The sequence below is a fragment of the Salminus brasiliensis genome, chromosome 2 (genome assembly GCF_030463535.1).
Source record: "Salminus brasiliensis chromosome 2, fSalBra1.hap2, whole genome shotgun sequence".
NCBI lineage: Eukaryota > Metazoa > Chordata > Actinopteri > Characiformes > Bryconidae > Salminus > Salminus brasiliensis.
The window spans coordinates 13,689,619-13,706,246 of NC_132879.1; the positions used below are offsets into that span (position 1 = coordinate 13,689,619).

Genomic DNA, 16,628 nt, shown 5'->3' on the forward strand with positions numbered 1-16,628 from the left:
GAGTTTTAGTAAAAACTATGTATTGCAGGCATTGGCTGCAGACTTTGAATTTGCAACACCAAAGTTGAACCTGACGCTAAGTTTTGCATGTTAAATTTTTCCAGAAGTTGCTGAGACAAAATCACTCTTTGCTATGAATCCCATTGAAATGAATGAAGTTTAGTGTGGCAGCAGCTTAATGCTTCAAACATCAAATTATTTCTAACCTGGTTTCTATTCAGCAGAGGTGGTGTACAAGATCAAAATGATCTTGCCATCTACTTTGAGAACTCACTGGTCACTCCATCTACAGAAGCTCGAAGCCTTAGTGTAGTCATGAATGATCAGTTATCGTTCCCAAGCCATGTTGCAAACGTAACTCGGTCATGCAGATTTCTCATGTACAACATCTGGAGAATTCGACCCTTCCTTTCTAGATAGGCCGTCCAGGTGCTCGTTCATTCTCTCATCACTTCGAGACTTGACTACTGCAATTCTCTTCTGGCTGGTCTCCCCTTATGCACCATCAGGCCCCTGCAACTCATCCAGAATACAGCGACACGGGTCGTCTTCAACGTTTCTAAATTTAGCCATGTCACTCAGCTGCTGCGTTCTCTTCACTGGCTTCCTGTAGCTGCTGCCCGCATCAGATTCAAAACCCTGATGTTGGCCTACAAAGCCAAGAACGGACCAGACCCACTGTACTTGATGTCAATGGTCAAAAGTCGATCCGCAGTCGAAAGCCCTTCAAGTACAGCTCAGCTTGACCCACCATCCCTCAAAATCCACGGAAGACAAGCGTCTAGGCTTTTTTCTGTCCTGGCACCAAAGTGGTGAAATAAACTTCCCCTGGGTGTCCGAACAGCAGAGTCGCTCGCTGTCTTCAAACGCAGACTGAAGACCCACCTCTTCAGAGAGTTCTTGGTCGAATAGTAGAGTACTATGGTCTTCGTATTGACTTGTGTTTAGTAGTGTCTAAACTTGGAGGCATTGTTCAATTCTAGTCTATTTAAACTAGCTGAGGTTATCCTTGAGTAAATAGCGAAGCACTTTTGTAAGTCGCTTTAGATAAGAGCTTCTGCTAAATGCCGTAAATGTAATGTAACGTAAGATGGTAGTTTGTGCATGCTCCTTCTGTTTGGAGTGTTGGTTGTGTATGTCCTCAGAAATTACGCAAGATGCAACACCAACATAAATGGTAGGAGCAGTATACCATAATGTGCAATGACAGAGCAAACAGTGGACTAGTGCAGTAGACTAAACAAAACATCTTCAAAATGTCTTCTCTAGAAAGTCCCTCAACTGTGTGCAAAAAGACAAATAATCACTGGAGTTCCTGAGCCTAGGCATGTTTCGACTGACCGGTCCCTTAATGCAGGGGTTCACTTGCCTTGGGCACAGTAGTACTTGTATGTGTATATATATACATTTTGCATCATATTTATTTGATTGGTGCCATAACTTTTTTTTTTTTTTTAATCCAAAAACTCATTGTGCAATGTGCTCCAAAAACACCTCATTGTGGTTTGGGGGGAGTACTTTTGTAACCATGTTCATTGCCTTGTTTTTCAGAAGATTGAAACTAAAGTTAATAGAGTTAATAGAGTAAATATAGTAAATCCTATTTCTTTTGGCTTACGTCAGAGTGTATATTGGCTTGTAGACCCCTGACTATCAATCAGGGACCTCACTTTGGGAACCATGACCTTAGTGGCTAAAGCTTTTAAGTGTTGTAGTGCTTGATCCATCGCACATGACTCAGAAGTTTATATATTCATTTACTTACCTTGGTCATGGCAATATTTGTATTTAGACTTTTTTTCTTTCTTTAAATATTTCCTCCATGATCGCAAGACCTCCAGGCCCAGAGGCAGCAAAGTAGCCACAAACCTTTGTTCTCCCTCCACAGTTAGAAAGAGATTCAGGTGTTCATGTGCAGGGTTCTTTTTTTTTCTTCAAACAAAGTCTTGTCCTAAAAGGTTCCACTTTTGCCCTATCTGTCCATTGAACATTTACCCACAAGCATTTTGGAACATCCAGGCAGTATTTTTTTGGCAGCATTGGCTTCCTTCATGGTTTCCTTCTGTGAACAGATTGTAGAGTCTTCTTTAGGTCATTTTCTGTTTGGGTTCTTTCTCACCTTCTTCAGGAACTCCTGTTGTACTCTTGAAGTGATCCTAACAGGATGCCTACTCATAGAGAGAGCAGCAACATTTGTCTAAATGTGAATTGATGTACTTCAATGTACCTTTTTAGCAATGCTTTTGTAGTCTTCATGTGTCTTTCACATTTGGCTTATTCTGAAAGTTTCCAAGTCAAGTCAGATTTATTTGTATAGTGCTTTTTACAACTGTTGTTGTCACAAAGCAGCTTTACATAACTAGTAATTCATAAAAGACAGAGACAAAAATAAATAAATAACGTAAGACAGTGTAGAGGTAATGAACACAGAGGTTCACTTACTTTTTCTAGCCTGAACTGTAGATGTTTACTCAATGTATTCAATAAAAGACAATCCGTACAGATGCTGTGAGAGATGCTTGTTATTAGTGTAGTTAGATTGTGTTTGTCTTTGTGACTTAGATAACGATAACAGACCACATATTATTAGTAATCTATGCAGAAATCCAGACAATTCCAAAAGACAAAAAGAGTTAACTTACTTTTCTGTGTAACCACACCTGTTTTTAAAATAAAGTATAACTTAACCCCATGTGCCCTCTTTCTCCTTGACCTTTGCTCTGTGTTGGACAGTGTTCTGGTGTGCTAATGGCTCTCTACTACTAGCATTACTGGTTTTACTCTTCTGGTTCACTAATTTATCACACAGGCAGGCAACCCTCTTCACTATTCTGTAACACAACTCCCCCTCTACTCCTGTAGCCTGAGGTGTTCCCCAGGGTCCTGTTCTTGGCCCTTTGCTTTTCATAATTTACATGCTGCCCTTTGATGGTTTACGTGCTGGTAGCACACAGGTCTGTTCCAGACTCACTGCTCTTGTACCTCTCCTCACTAACTGCCTGTATCTGTGGCAGTAAGTTATGGATGAGCTCCATTTAAATTGCTATTCTGTTCAATTGTTGGCACCAATTATTTTGTTTTGTGTCATGCGCTCTTAAATGGTTTCTCATTTTGGCATCATATTTTAGTCAATACTTACTTTTGATTCTGTGTAGCAATACTTGTGACCTTTTTTTCATTCCTGTAATGTTGCTAAGCTTCACCCCGAGCTCAACAGCAGAGGTGCAGAAATGCTAGTTCATGACCGTTTCCTGCCTAGAAGAGTGCATAGCACTCAGCTTTATTGCCCCAGAAAGGGAAGTTAGGTTTGTAGCTTAGAATACTGAACAGTCTACAGCCAGAACAGGCATTCTTCTAGCGTGAAGTCAATAAAAAGTAACATATTACTGTGTATGATGTTTTACAATGGCCGCTTCAGTAAAGACCTGGATTAGCCTGTCTCAGACTATCACAGTGGGTTTTTTTTTTTTTTTTTTTTTTTTAGCTAAACATAGGTTTGAAGGTTCAGCTGGTTCATCAACATGAACAACCTGACCAAGTGAGCCAATCAGCTAGTCAACAAGTTTGTTGACCAGTTTGACCAGCATGACTAGCCTGACAAAACTGGTAGTCCATCAAACTCAAATGAAAACCCACGATGTGCTGGTCAAGAGCTAAATATGACCAAGTTCCAGCTGGCTTACCAGCATAGTATATGTTTTCACCTGGATGACCAGCTTTTCAACCACCTTGACCACCAAGCACAGTCTAAGGCCATCTGAAACCAGCTACCAGCAAAAGCTGGTCTTGAGTTGGATTTTTCAGGAGGGTATTGTATAATTGATAAAAGGTGCAGTGCTCTGTTAGCTTGTTACAGTCACTATAAATTGACTAACATTAAAGCTCATGACTTAAAGCTCAGGAATGACTATTGCCTATATGCAAGTATACAAATCAGATTTAGCTGATCTGCCTAAAGCCTAAGGAATATTTAAAGCTATGAGACTATGGTCAATCTATAAATGAACCTGAACTTAAGGTTACATGTAATCTCTGGGAGATTCCACTGCTCTGTTACTGTGTACTGTGCTTATTATATTTAGCCTTCCTCCTCCGACAGCTTTGTTTTCAGAGCCTTCCCCATTTTAGACCCCCTGGACACAGCACAGACTAATGACATCATCTGTGCTTGACACCTCCTACATAAATAGGTGCGAGGAACTTACTGCTTCATCTCTGAGGTGATTGGCTGGGTTTCAGAAGCATCGTGCTGATAGCTGTGTGCAGCAGTTCTTTAGTTAGAAATGAGGGTTGGCCAGTTGGGAGCTTGATTTGACTCATAACTCCCACCTAACCGAATGAGTGGCTGTGCACGACGGTTAGATTCTCCAGGGAAATATTGGTTGGGGGGGGGGTGTTGTGGAACAATGAAAGACTGGGTTATTTTTTCATCTTCCATCTTTATGTCCAATGGTTTGTAGACACCATTCTTCTGAATGTGATCCTTACCTTGCTGCAGTAACTGCCTTCCCGAACATGTGTGTTGGATCACTGGTGTGTATGTGTGTGTGTTCACTGCACGGATGGGTGGAGAAAGGTGGAGGCCAAATTCCATGTGTGTCCAACACAAATGGTGAATAGGATTGTCTTGTCTTACTCTTCTGAGAAGGCTTTAAACTAGATGTTAGACATTGCTGTGAAGATTTGATGGCATTCAGCCACCAGAGCATTGGTGAGGTCAGACTGGATAATTACTTCTAGAACTTTAGCTACAACATTTACATTTACGGCATTTAGCTGACGCTCTTATCCAGACCGGCTTACAAGGTTACTCATATTAAAGAATTGGGCCAATGTAGTGTTAGGAGTCTGGCCCAAAGACTCTTATTGGTGTAGCGCAGCATAGTCATCCAGACCGGGAATCGAACCCCAGTCTCCCACAAGGTGTGGTAGCTCAGGGGCGGAAGTGGTGTTATCTGTTGCGCCACACCAACCTCTACAAGGACCGTGTGGAGCACTCCAGAGAGGGGGGGGGGCAGGCTTTATACCCCTCCGGCTGAGGTTTGGCACTGGGCATGACGATTCGTAGGCATACATAGGACTGCTCCAGAAGTTTTTGGTTGGTTGCATTTTTTTTTATAAATAAATGTACGTTTGGACATAGTGAATACAAATATACAAAGACTTTATTTACAACTTTCTAGTAATCTGTTGTGTGATATGTGATTACATGGTGGACCACCTTTGGCTTCCTGAGCTACCTTTCAATTGATAATCCTTTAAATGACCTTTTTTGTAAATGAGATATGCGTGAATGTAGAGAATCTGTTTAAAGTTTAAAGAAGCTCTATTATTATTCTATCTACTATTATTATATATATATATATATATATATATATATATATATATATATATATATATATATATATATATATATATAGCTATGTTTGTAACCTTTCAAAGTTTACAGATATGTTTTTTTTTATGTAGTCAAAAGTGGTTCTTTGATGGCATTGCTTAAAGAGCCCTTGGTAGCACCTTTATGTTTAAGAGCACTGTTAATTCCACTGTTATGTAGAATTACCTGGCAACATGGTGCGTACATACAGCCCGTGTGTGTCTGGGCTGGTGGGTGTGCGCACTTGTCATGTCTGTGAAATTATGAATGGCCAGAGAGGATGGCGTGGTTGTCAGAGTGAGGAAGAGAGAGAGAGTGTGTGAGGGTGAGAGAGAGGGAGGGATGGAGAGAGGAAAAGACGTGTCTGGTGATACGTAGAAGAAATACCAACCGGCAGCACAGCCCCTCTGACAAAGGTGGAGGACGAGAAGGTAAGAGACGTCCTCTCCTTTTTTTTTCATCATCTGTTCATTTCATTGAATCACATAACATAAATACTGTGGCTGTATGGTGGCACTGCTAGCCTGCTGAGAAGAAAAGGGCAATTTTTTCTTTTCCATCTCGGTGCCTCAGAGAAGCAAAGAGAGGTGTTTTTTCCTCCAGTCAAGTGAAATAGATGAAGTCAGAATTTTTATTAGCCTTATTAGGCAATTGGACATCTGCCTGACATCAGGTCTGCCATAAGCTGTGTGTATGTGTGTTTGTGTGGGCGAGAAGGAGTTTTTAGGGTCAGTGATGTGTTGTGGAAATTTGTATGCCGCACTGTTCTCAAGATCAGTGAAGGGCAAGCAAGTAGGTAGAGTGGGTGAGTGTGAGTGTGTGAGAGAGAGTGTGAAGAGGTGGGTACAACCGACATGGGTATAAAGGGGTGATTCACCCTTTGTTGTGCAGCTCATACTCAGACTGAGCCCATGAGGGCTCTGCCAGCAGCCACTGCTAAAAGCCTTTGGAAAGCTCCCAAGGGTAGTATTTTCAGACTGCTCGAATGTCTAAAGGCCTGAGGTTGCGAAAGGAATTTCACTTGATCCAGGTGTCAATTACGAAGGTCGAAATGTGACAAAAGAGGGAGAATAAATGAATAAATTTAAGCAAAGGCACAATAAAAGAAATTATAATTGAAGGGAAGAAATGTACAAATACATGGATATGTATTTACAGATCAGAAATTCTAATACTAAAATACTACTAATAAATTAATTAATAATTTATTTATTTCTCCAGCCAACACCCACTAGCTAGGACTTCCCCATCACTGAATGCCACCAGTTCTGGGAGGGTAAAGGCTTATACATGTTCCTCTCAAAATGTGTGAAAAGCCTCCACATCTTTTAAAACTAGGGATAGACCTGTTTGACTATTTTAATCCCAGTCCAGTTCTGAGTGTTTGTTTTAACCACAGTGTTCAGACTGCTATCTTGTGGCCCCAAGGTGCCATTAACAGACATTCTTCCCATCTGGCAGCAGTGAGGACGTTTTCAGAAGGTCAATAAAAGAGCTTAGAGTCTGCAGTGTTTTATAGTGGAACATGAAAACATACCATATTGTTTGATGCTTTAATAAACTCTGGAAATGCTCTGTTTTACGCCTTGTTTTTAAACCAGCACTAAAGAGTGCGCTCAGAACTGAGTTTAGACTAACGCTAATGCTAATACACACACAGTGTCGCACGCCCTAATTACAGCACATTCGCCCATTCAAAGTGGGTACATCATTACTTGACAAACAACAGATATCAGTCCAGAGTACAGACTCAATCCAGTCAGACTGGATTATGAGATATTAAACACAATATAAAACAGTCATTTGCAGAAAAGTCTCTACTAAACTAAATCAATCAGTCCAGGATCTGTTATTATAGAAATTCTGTATAAATTCTATATCTTGTATAATATTTATACAAACACAAAGATTGGATCAACTCAGCTCTGTATCAACTCGGACTCTGATCGAATCAGGGGCTAATATGATGTGATTGGGGCTTCCCAATCAGGTTATTTCCCTAGCTTTAACGCAATGTCATTGGATAGCTCAACACGCTTGGAGGAGAACACTAACCCACAGTTCTATTGCAGCTGTGGGAGGTTGCGAGGTAGAGCAGAATCAAGTGAGCCAGCTGATAGAATGTATTTCCTTCCATCTGTTTAAGGTTCCAGCTGGGCTGTTTGATTACAGAAGTTCTAGATTAGATAGTCTTGGTTCCTCTCAAGGTTTCTTCCTCTTGCTCTGGGGAAGTTTTTCTGTGCTGCCATGACATCTGGCTTGCTTGGAAGAAACTTCCAGGACCTGTTTTGTGAAAATGAATGTTATCACAGAGCAGCTTATGAAACATATTTTACAAATAAATTTCAATTTAATCTGGATCCATGGGATGGGAATCAGAGTCAGTACAATAAGGGATGGGCATTTAAAGTGGCATTATGTAGTATTTGTACTTTAAAATAACATCTTTAAAATCATGTTGATGCTCAACTGACTTGTAATAAGGAGAATAGTGTCACTGTCATTGCTACTCTGAGCTTAGCATGCCAGAAACTGCATTATGCAACTGGTGAGGTTGACAGAACAACGTTCATGAGAACTCTGTGACACTGCATACCACACAAGTCATATTCCTAGAAAATCCTGTTTATTACTCTACTGCTTCAGTCCACATGCTTCTTTCACTTTAGATACCATTTCTGTATCTCTCAACTTTCAAATGCACATGTAAAGCGTGTCCCTCAGTCGTGGCTCAGTGCGCAAAATTCCACTTCCTGACCTGTAGGGGGAGCCCACTAGTAGGAAATGCCAATTCTCGCATAATGCTGCTTTAGCGGTAGTTAAATGGAAACGGCTTAAGCATGAATATAACCCATTTAACCCTATTCTAAATAACCTTCAGTTGATGTAAAGCTTCGTCGCCATTTTAAAGGTTCTTCAGACTCTCACAGTTCGTTATGGAACCAAAACTGGTTCTTTTATGGCATTGCGAAACTCTTTATTTATACAAAGCCAGGTTCTTGTAGCAACTCATATTCCCATAACTAGCAGAGTCTGGAGGTGATGTACTGCCCTCTAGCCTTAACAACACCATGTTCTCCTGAAGTTGCTGTGTACTTTACCAATAACACAGCTTTCTCTAGTGGGCTGGGTGTATGTACATTTTGGGGGAGTCAAAACTGTGATGTAACAGTTATGGGGTTTTGGAATTGGCCTGTTATAGCCCTGTTTTGTTTTTGCTGAATTTTCTTTTGAAAGAGGACACTGTGTTTGAGGTTCATGATTTGTCACTTCTATGTACTATAGCAAGATAAATACACTGTTCCATTCTAGGACAGATATTCTGTGTTTTCTTGTATTTCCCAAATTATGTTAAACACTTGACATGTACTCTCCCTCACATTTTAAACAGGCTGGTTTTGCTCTCGGTTCTGATTGGCTGTCCTGTTTTGTGCCTCATTCAAACAGCCCTCCAGGCTGCAATGCTTCCAACACTTCCATTGTAAATGAGTAGGGACTGTTGAAAACTGCTGTAGGCTGGATTTATGTATAGACTGCTTACCTACAACATCAAAGTCTTATTCTAAAAAAAACTGAATTGAATTCAGTGTTTTATTATTCACTCTTGGTTCTACAAATGATTTTTTGAGTATGCCAATGTAGGCATGTAGTTAAAAGGTGATGTGAAGGTTCTATACCAATTTAAAGGTTTGAAAGGTAGAAAAATGCTCCTTGGTGGAACCCAAAATGGTTCTTCTTGCAGCTTAAAAAAACAACAACAACAACCTTTGTAGCACCTTGACATTTAAGAGTGTATGGGCTCTTCTTATGCAGTCTCTTTCTTACTGGAGAGAAAATACTCTACTTCTGAAACTGCAAAAAAGAAGGCAAGGTGTCTCCAACCGTTTGATGGGGTGTGTTCAAGACTAGCATGAAAGAAGAAAAGAAAAACGAAGGCTGTGGAGAATGCAGGCCTTGAGCAATCTGAGCGTGTATCGGCCTGTTCGCAGCAGGAGGAGGCGCTTTATGCTTTGCTGAATAGTCACTTCAAACAGCAGCTTTACTTTCATTTACTTTCATGTGACGAAATGAAGAGGCCTCACTGGCTTACTTTCAAACAGTTTTATATCAAGTAATACCAATTCAATTATACACAATCACTCACACTCACACAGTGAGTGGCATACACACAATTGTACACACATACACAGTGACATCATCACCCGCTCCTCCCCCTTTTCCAGTAAACTTATGCAATCATAAGAAGGAATATCCTTGTGTGGGTGTGTCTGAGCAACAAGAGAGTGACACTTTGTTTGTACGTGTGTTTGTGTGTGTGTGTGAGAGAGAGATGTACAGTGAGAGAGTCAGAAATTACCTAACGGTCCTGAACACTCTGTGAGAAAACCTCAGCGGTTTCGAATGTGGAAAGAACACACTTCCTATCCATTTATCTACATGAGTAAGTCAACACAAGCGAAGGTGACATTTAAGACCAAAACACCAGTGCATGGTGTATGTGTGTGTCTGCAGATGACAGTAGGGTAAATGAGGTTAGCAGAGATTTTCCAAAAAGGGTGGAGAATTAGCTTTTTATTAGCTTTTTATTTTCTACAGAGCCCCTGGTCATGAGTAAAAAGTGACATATGTTTTAATATAATACAGAAAAAAAGAAAAAACAGGCAAGTCTAGTTTTGCCGGACCACCAGTGGCTACTTAGAATCGTCAAAGGCATTTCAACAATGGAAGTTCGGGACCCAAATATTTGCTCTTTATAGTGAAAAGGTTCTGTGGCATAAATGACATCTGTTAGGTTTCCTGTACCATTTCATGTGATCCTGCCTGGTAAAGGACTCAGGCCTTGCCCTCAGAGCCTTAAGATGTAGACAACAAATGTATTATTTTTTAGACCGCAGTAGTGATGCTGGATGAGGTCACCACGGTAGCAATGCTAACGCCACAGTAGCAATGCTGCACGAGGCCACTGTCATGCCACATCCTATCCGCCCAGACACATCTTATCGCCTCTGATGTTGTAGACAGTTGGCTTTAGCTGGTTAAGAATGGCTGACACAAATATTACAAAACAAAATATACAAATCAAGGCAGTCCTTTTGGCCACTATAGACGTCATCTTACAGAAGGACCATTTAGGACCCAATACGTTAGCCATCCAATGTAGCTAGCATGCTACTTGTTGGCCGTTAGTCATAAGACCAACAGTACGAAAAAAAACCTTGTTTCTAGGCAAACAAGAAGCAGTTTTTGCACATGCGCATTTTAACAAGATCCGTCAGTCAGTCACTTTTACCTCCCCAAGCCCATTGTGTATGTGGCATTTGTATTGCATTTAGTTTTAACTTGGACCAAAATACAAAGATGCTTCACTGATCCCCAATAGACTAATATATATATATATATATATATATATATATATATATATATATATATATATATATATATATATATATATATATATTAGGGCTGGGCGATATGGTAAAAATACTATATCATGATATTTAAAGACATTTTTCCCAATGTATGATATTTATGACGATACATATAATCTCAGACTAAAAACATCTGCTGCTCTTTATCTAATTTAAACAGTCTAATTACACTGTTTGTAATGAAACCTGCAGCTGATCAGTGTTTATTTAAGTACTAATGATATTCTCAACATGATCAGAAAAGCATATTGTGTCTCAAGATAACAAAATGTATCATTATACGAGAAAATATCGCCATACTGCCCAGCATTAAAAGTAGCCACAGCTTTCCGAACAACAGTCCCAATCATAGATACACAACCTCCAGCAAATCTGAACACTGAAAAAGTGTGATAACAGTGAACGGCGTATTGATGCCATCTACAGAACAGAGGGGGTAACGCACATACATTTTTCCATATGTGTATTCCTTTCCATATTTTTCCAAAATAATGATCTTGAGTTAATAATAAATAACTTGAGATAACTATCTTGAGATTAATTTGCATGCAGGACTTTTTAAATACAATGTTATTTTTTAACTCAAGTCTTTTCATGGCTCTGTACTTTTCCCATGAGAACACAGCTGTGTAAAGTGAAGCACCATAAGCAGAACTAGAAGCAGCTCAGTGCCACATGCACTGCAGAAACACAACAACACCTGAGTTAATCAACATAGGTTTGCCAGTCATGCCGCTCACACACTTGCTCGTTTTGAGCTCTGTGTGCTCGTTTAAAGACAAAGGAGAGTTTCTGAGTTGCTAGTGCCACAATATCGCCGACCCTCCTCCTCTGAACTCACATTAAGCAGAAACACCTTCACTTCTACTGCCAACTGAGTGGTGCACTTTCAGAGAGAGGAGAAAACACTCACTAAACTTGCATGTGAATTGGAGAAAAGTCAGTCAATCAGTAAATAGACATTTTTTTGACATAAATAGATGGTTTATGTACACTTTACAAAATAAATTGAATATATTGACTATTGAATTAACAGAGTGACAGATACATTTGAACATATCAAAGGTTTGATGCTAATTCAGCTTTTATTCAGTAATATCTGAGACTGAATTTCAGTAGTTGTCAAAGTGCTAGAATTTCCATTATGTAGCATTTTTGCTGTTTTGCCCATTTTTTCATGATTATAAAAAAATAAGAAATTTCATGATGAATGGACCAATACTTTTACAATTACTTGGCAGAAAATCTTTTTACATTGACTTCCATTGAATGTTTAGATTGATTGTTCATCCTACTGTCAAATGGACCGTTTGGAGATATAAGGTTTTTGCATGACAGCAAAGATATATAAGAGAGGGCTGTATTTAGTAGTAAGTAATACTGCAGAAATACTAATACCATCCAATAAATAAATAAATAAATAAATAAATAAATAAGAGAAACAGCCTTCCCAAATCCCCCCAAAAAAGAACAATATTCAGGGCTCCACCAACTTAAATCTCGTTGGCAGTAAAAGTTGGCAGTCCTGCTACTCATCACTGCAGTAACCTATTAAACTGGGGGGGAGTGGGCATAGGGGCTCATTTCGCATGATGACAAAGACTGGCACCGTGAGGTTAATCATTCCACTCATTCTCTATGAGAGCAACATAATGACTCAGAGAAGACAGTCTGACCTCGGGCCATTTCACACACATTTCTGCTCTTTCGCTGATGATAATGAAGTACTAGTACGCATGCACCCACCCTGTTATTGGGGAGACCTTGCCGATTAGTGGAACAATGGGACATCTTGGTGAATTTATAATCGCCTGTGTGTGTATAAATGAGCAGCAGTCGTTCCCTTGTGTTTCCATGGTGACCTTGGCTCTATGTGGTTCTCGTCCTGGCATGTGTACTGACTGGCCTTCAGAAATCAAGCATGAATGAACACATGCACACATACACACATGTGAACCTGCACACAACCATCACAATCTATTTCCATGAGTATGTAGACTCCTGCTCATTCAGTGTTGCTATTAAAACAAGGCTATTCTTTAGGGTTTTCCCTCCTTTGCTGCATTAACAGACCTTACTCCTTCTGGGAAGGCTTTGCACTAGATGTTAGAACATTGCTGTGAGGATTAAATGGTATTCAGCCACTAGAGCATTAGTGAGGTCAGGTACTGATGTTGGATGATTAGTTCTAGATCACAAACACTGCTCCAACTCATTGGATGGAGCTCCATCACTTCAGAGGATGCACTTCTACTGCTCTACAGCCCAGCGCAACCCCTCTAGTCCAGTAGTTCTTAAACCGGTCCTCAGAAAGTCCAGATGTTTGCTCTAATCCAACTCAAAATACATAGGAATCAAGCAAAATTGTGGATTGCCTGGAGGTCCCCAAGGAACTCTTGGTATTAGCCATGCGAAGCATCCCATTCTACAGTTTTTCGCAGTGCTTTTCTATAGAGATTTGTGTTGCTGAAGTCACTCATTTGAAGGGGTGTCTGAATACGTATATCTGGACATACAGTGCCTTTCACTGCTGACAGTAATGCAAGTCACAGAGATCAGTAAAAAGAGAAGGTGGCCTGCAGTGCCCTCTAGTGGCAATGGACGGTCTGTGGGGCAGGTAGGGGCCTACGTGTTTCCATTACATTAAATCCATGTTGCTGTGCTGTTGCATTGCCAGGCTGACAGACAGGAACCCTGAGTGAGTGTGATAAAGAGCCTTCTCCTCCTGCCTGCATCCCACGGCCGCTCTGCACCGCACTGCGCCTCGCCAACATGGAGCAGAAGGTAAACAAGGTGACTGAGATCCAGCTCACAGCACTCCCACATTTCAGATTGTGCCATCATCTCACTGACACCAGGGTCAGTCCATGTGAACTCACAGAAGGCCTGTGGACTGGCCATCCCATGTTTACTTGATATTTGTCTAAAAATAAGGTCACTTTGGCAGTTGTGTGCACACGGAAATCTAAAAGCTTTTGAAAGTGTGTTAAGGCACATATATAATAATAATAATAATAATAATATTCCAAATATAATAATTACCCAAAAACAACGTAGCATAGTTCATTTAACAATACACATTTGCTAGTTTGGACAATGCCCTCATTTGGGAGGAGACTCACAGAACACTGGCATGGAGTTCAGGTGGCTTCTGCTTGTGGTAGGAAGCCAGTCCACCCGCAAAGAGAAAGGGCGGTGAAGGTTTGTGAAGACTTTGTTGTAAATACAGGCACAAGATAAGGATGGTATTTATAGGATGTTAGATTAGAAGTAGTGGTTTCAGACATGTTCCTCCTCCTAAATTTGTGCTGTTTCATATCATCCCTTAGTCTTAATCTGCTAAAGGGTTATGGTTTTGTATGCTATTCTAAATATGTTCGGAATGTCACCATCTTAAATACATGCTCTTCCTGTCTACCCTAACACAAAAAGCTGAGGCTGCAGTGGGCACAGGGTCACCTAAACATAGCCTGAGCTGATGAATCTCCATTTCTGCTAGTGGAGGTGGTATAATGGTGTGGGATAGGTTTTCTTGGGCCTGTTAATACCAATCAGTGCCTTTTTGAGTATGTGCATCCCTTCATGGACCACAATACACCCATGTTCTAATAGTTAGTTTGGCATGATGACGCATCATGTCACAAATCATAAGATCTCAAACTAGATTCGTCAACATAAAAATGGATTCTTCTGTGGCCCAATCACCAGATGTGGATCCAGTAGAACACATTTTGGATGTGGTACAACAGGAGGTTCTTAGCATGGAAGTAGTTAAGTTACATATAGATGTCAACGCGAACCAGAATCTCAAAGGAATGTTTCCAACATCTTGTGAAATCCAAGCTATGACAAATTAAAGCTGTCTGAAAGGAAAGGAGGCCCTACATAGTATTGGTACAGTGTTCTTAATAAAGAGCTCGGCGGATGTATAGTAATGTATTAATGTTATTGGTATCATTTGGTTTCAGATTTTAAATATAGATGTAATTAAAGTTTAGCTCTATATTGTTTGAGCTCTTTTACACTGTATTAGGTATTTTGTTTTTGTCCCTTTTTTATTATCTTTTAATTTAAAACTACAATTCTCACAAAGAATCTATTCTTAATGACTAAAATGTCATCTGTTTCCCAGACAACCACAACTAAGAAACACATGGTGAAAAGCAGGTCCAAGTCCACTGACGAAATCCAGCAAGCTAAGAAGGTACGAAGTTGTCATACTTTTGGGCAGTGTTTCTATTTCTAAAGACATTATGGGTGAATGAGGCCCTGTGATTATAGTAGATAAATGCATATTTAATGTCCCTGTAAACATGAACCTATTGGCACCATTGCTAATGCCAGGTGTGGGCTAGAGGGGTACAAAGCCCCCCCCCCTCAAGCATGGAGCTGTAGAGCAGTGGAACTGTGTTCTGTGGAGTGATGGTGCTCCATCTAATTCTTTTGGAATGGGTTCTTGTCGCTGAATGCAATCAGATCCTCATAGCATTGCTCCAAAATCTAGTAGAATGTCCCAATATTTTTGTCCATGTAGTGTATTTTATTTAAGTTTTCCCTGTTTTCTAGGCCTTCCACATTCCTCAGAAGTCTCTTCCTGGTGGATCCGAGTTAGACAAAGTGAAGGTCAGCACAAAGTTCAAGTAGGGACAAATCATCAAAGACCAACCAAAGCGATCTGCTATTCCACATCTGCCTCACTGCTCTCTACTGTCAATAATTACTGCAGCTGTAGTTAGGTTACTGTACTGTATCACCTAAATAGTTTACCAGTGAGATGCTGTGACTCTTGGTGTGAGTGAGGACAGTGTATAAATCGTATTTCTGTCATTTCAGGAAAGCCCTGAAGAATCTGAAACTCCTGCATCGTCCTCAGAGGAGCTGAAACAACACTCATAAATTTCAAAACACGCACAAACACACTTACATTCACTACCTCCATTATCGTCACCTTCCTGGAGTTCCCACATATCACCCACACATGTGCACACTCTAACACCATGATATCCCCAAAATGTCACTCATGAACCTGCTTTTATTTCACAATCTTAACACACACATCCCTGCTGAAAAAAAAACAGCCAGTTTAAGCTGGTTATGCTGGTTGACCCGTTTAGCTCTTGATTAGTATAGTTATGTTTTCATTTGGGTTTGATGGTTTTGCTGGTCTACCAGCATGACCAATTTGACCAGGCTAGTCAACCAGCATGAGCAAGCTGGTTGACCACCATGGTCATCATGACCATACTGGCCAGCATGATTAGTATTGCCAAGCTGGTCAACTAGCCTGACCGGTATGACTACGCTGGTCATGCTTACCCAGCTGACCAGCATGGACATATCTAGCTTGACTATCTAAATCCAGCTACCATTAGAAGCTGGTCTTAAGCTGGACTTGCCAGCAGGGATGTCCTATAGAGGCAGGCCAGATACACACTTCTCCATGCTGTGCTGTTGCGAAGTGCGACTGCTGTACATATCAACTGAATGTGTTTGCGCAATAAAGCAGTTTGGTAAGTGTGTCCGTAAGATAGTGAACTACACTGTAAAATGTTGTCAATATCAGGGCTCAGAAATGGAATAAAGAATTCATCCACTTCAAGCCGAAGTAATGTCAATCATTCTGTTGATTATCAGTCATTTAACAACACTGACAAATTGCTTGGCCTTGCTGCCAGCCTTTAAAAATGCCTCAATGAGAAGAATTCCTGAAGTTTTATGTCTTTCCATAGTAATGTTCCAATCAATTTCAGAGATGTTATGCTGCCCATGCATTCTACAGTCATTAGCACTACACAAAACCTTTTGATGAGAAATTAGACTAT

General features: G+C 40.4%; 1 long non-coding RNA gene across 2 annotated transcripts; it reads left to right on the top strand.

The window, feature by feature from the left end:
- The first annotated feature begins 5,659 nt into the window (after positions 1–5,659).
- LOC140549827 (uncharacterized) lies at positions 5,660–16,380 on the top strand. Of its 2 annotated transcripts, none has more exons than XR_011979033.1 (5): positions 5,660–5,808; positions 13,484–13,599; positions 14,939–15,010; positions 15,373–15,429; positions 15,640–16,380. It is a non-coding gene; the product is annotated as an uncharacterized lncRNA (long non-coding RNA). The 2 variants fall into 2 exon arrangements; XR_011979034.1 differs by having other exon boundaries at positions 13,484–13,590.
- The last annotated feature ends 248 nt before the right edge of the window (positions 16,381–16,628 follow it).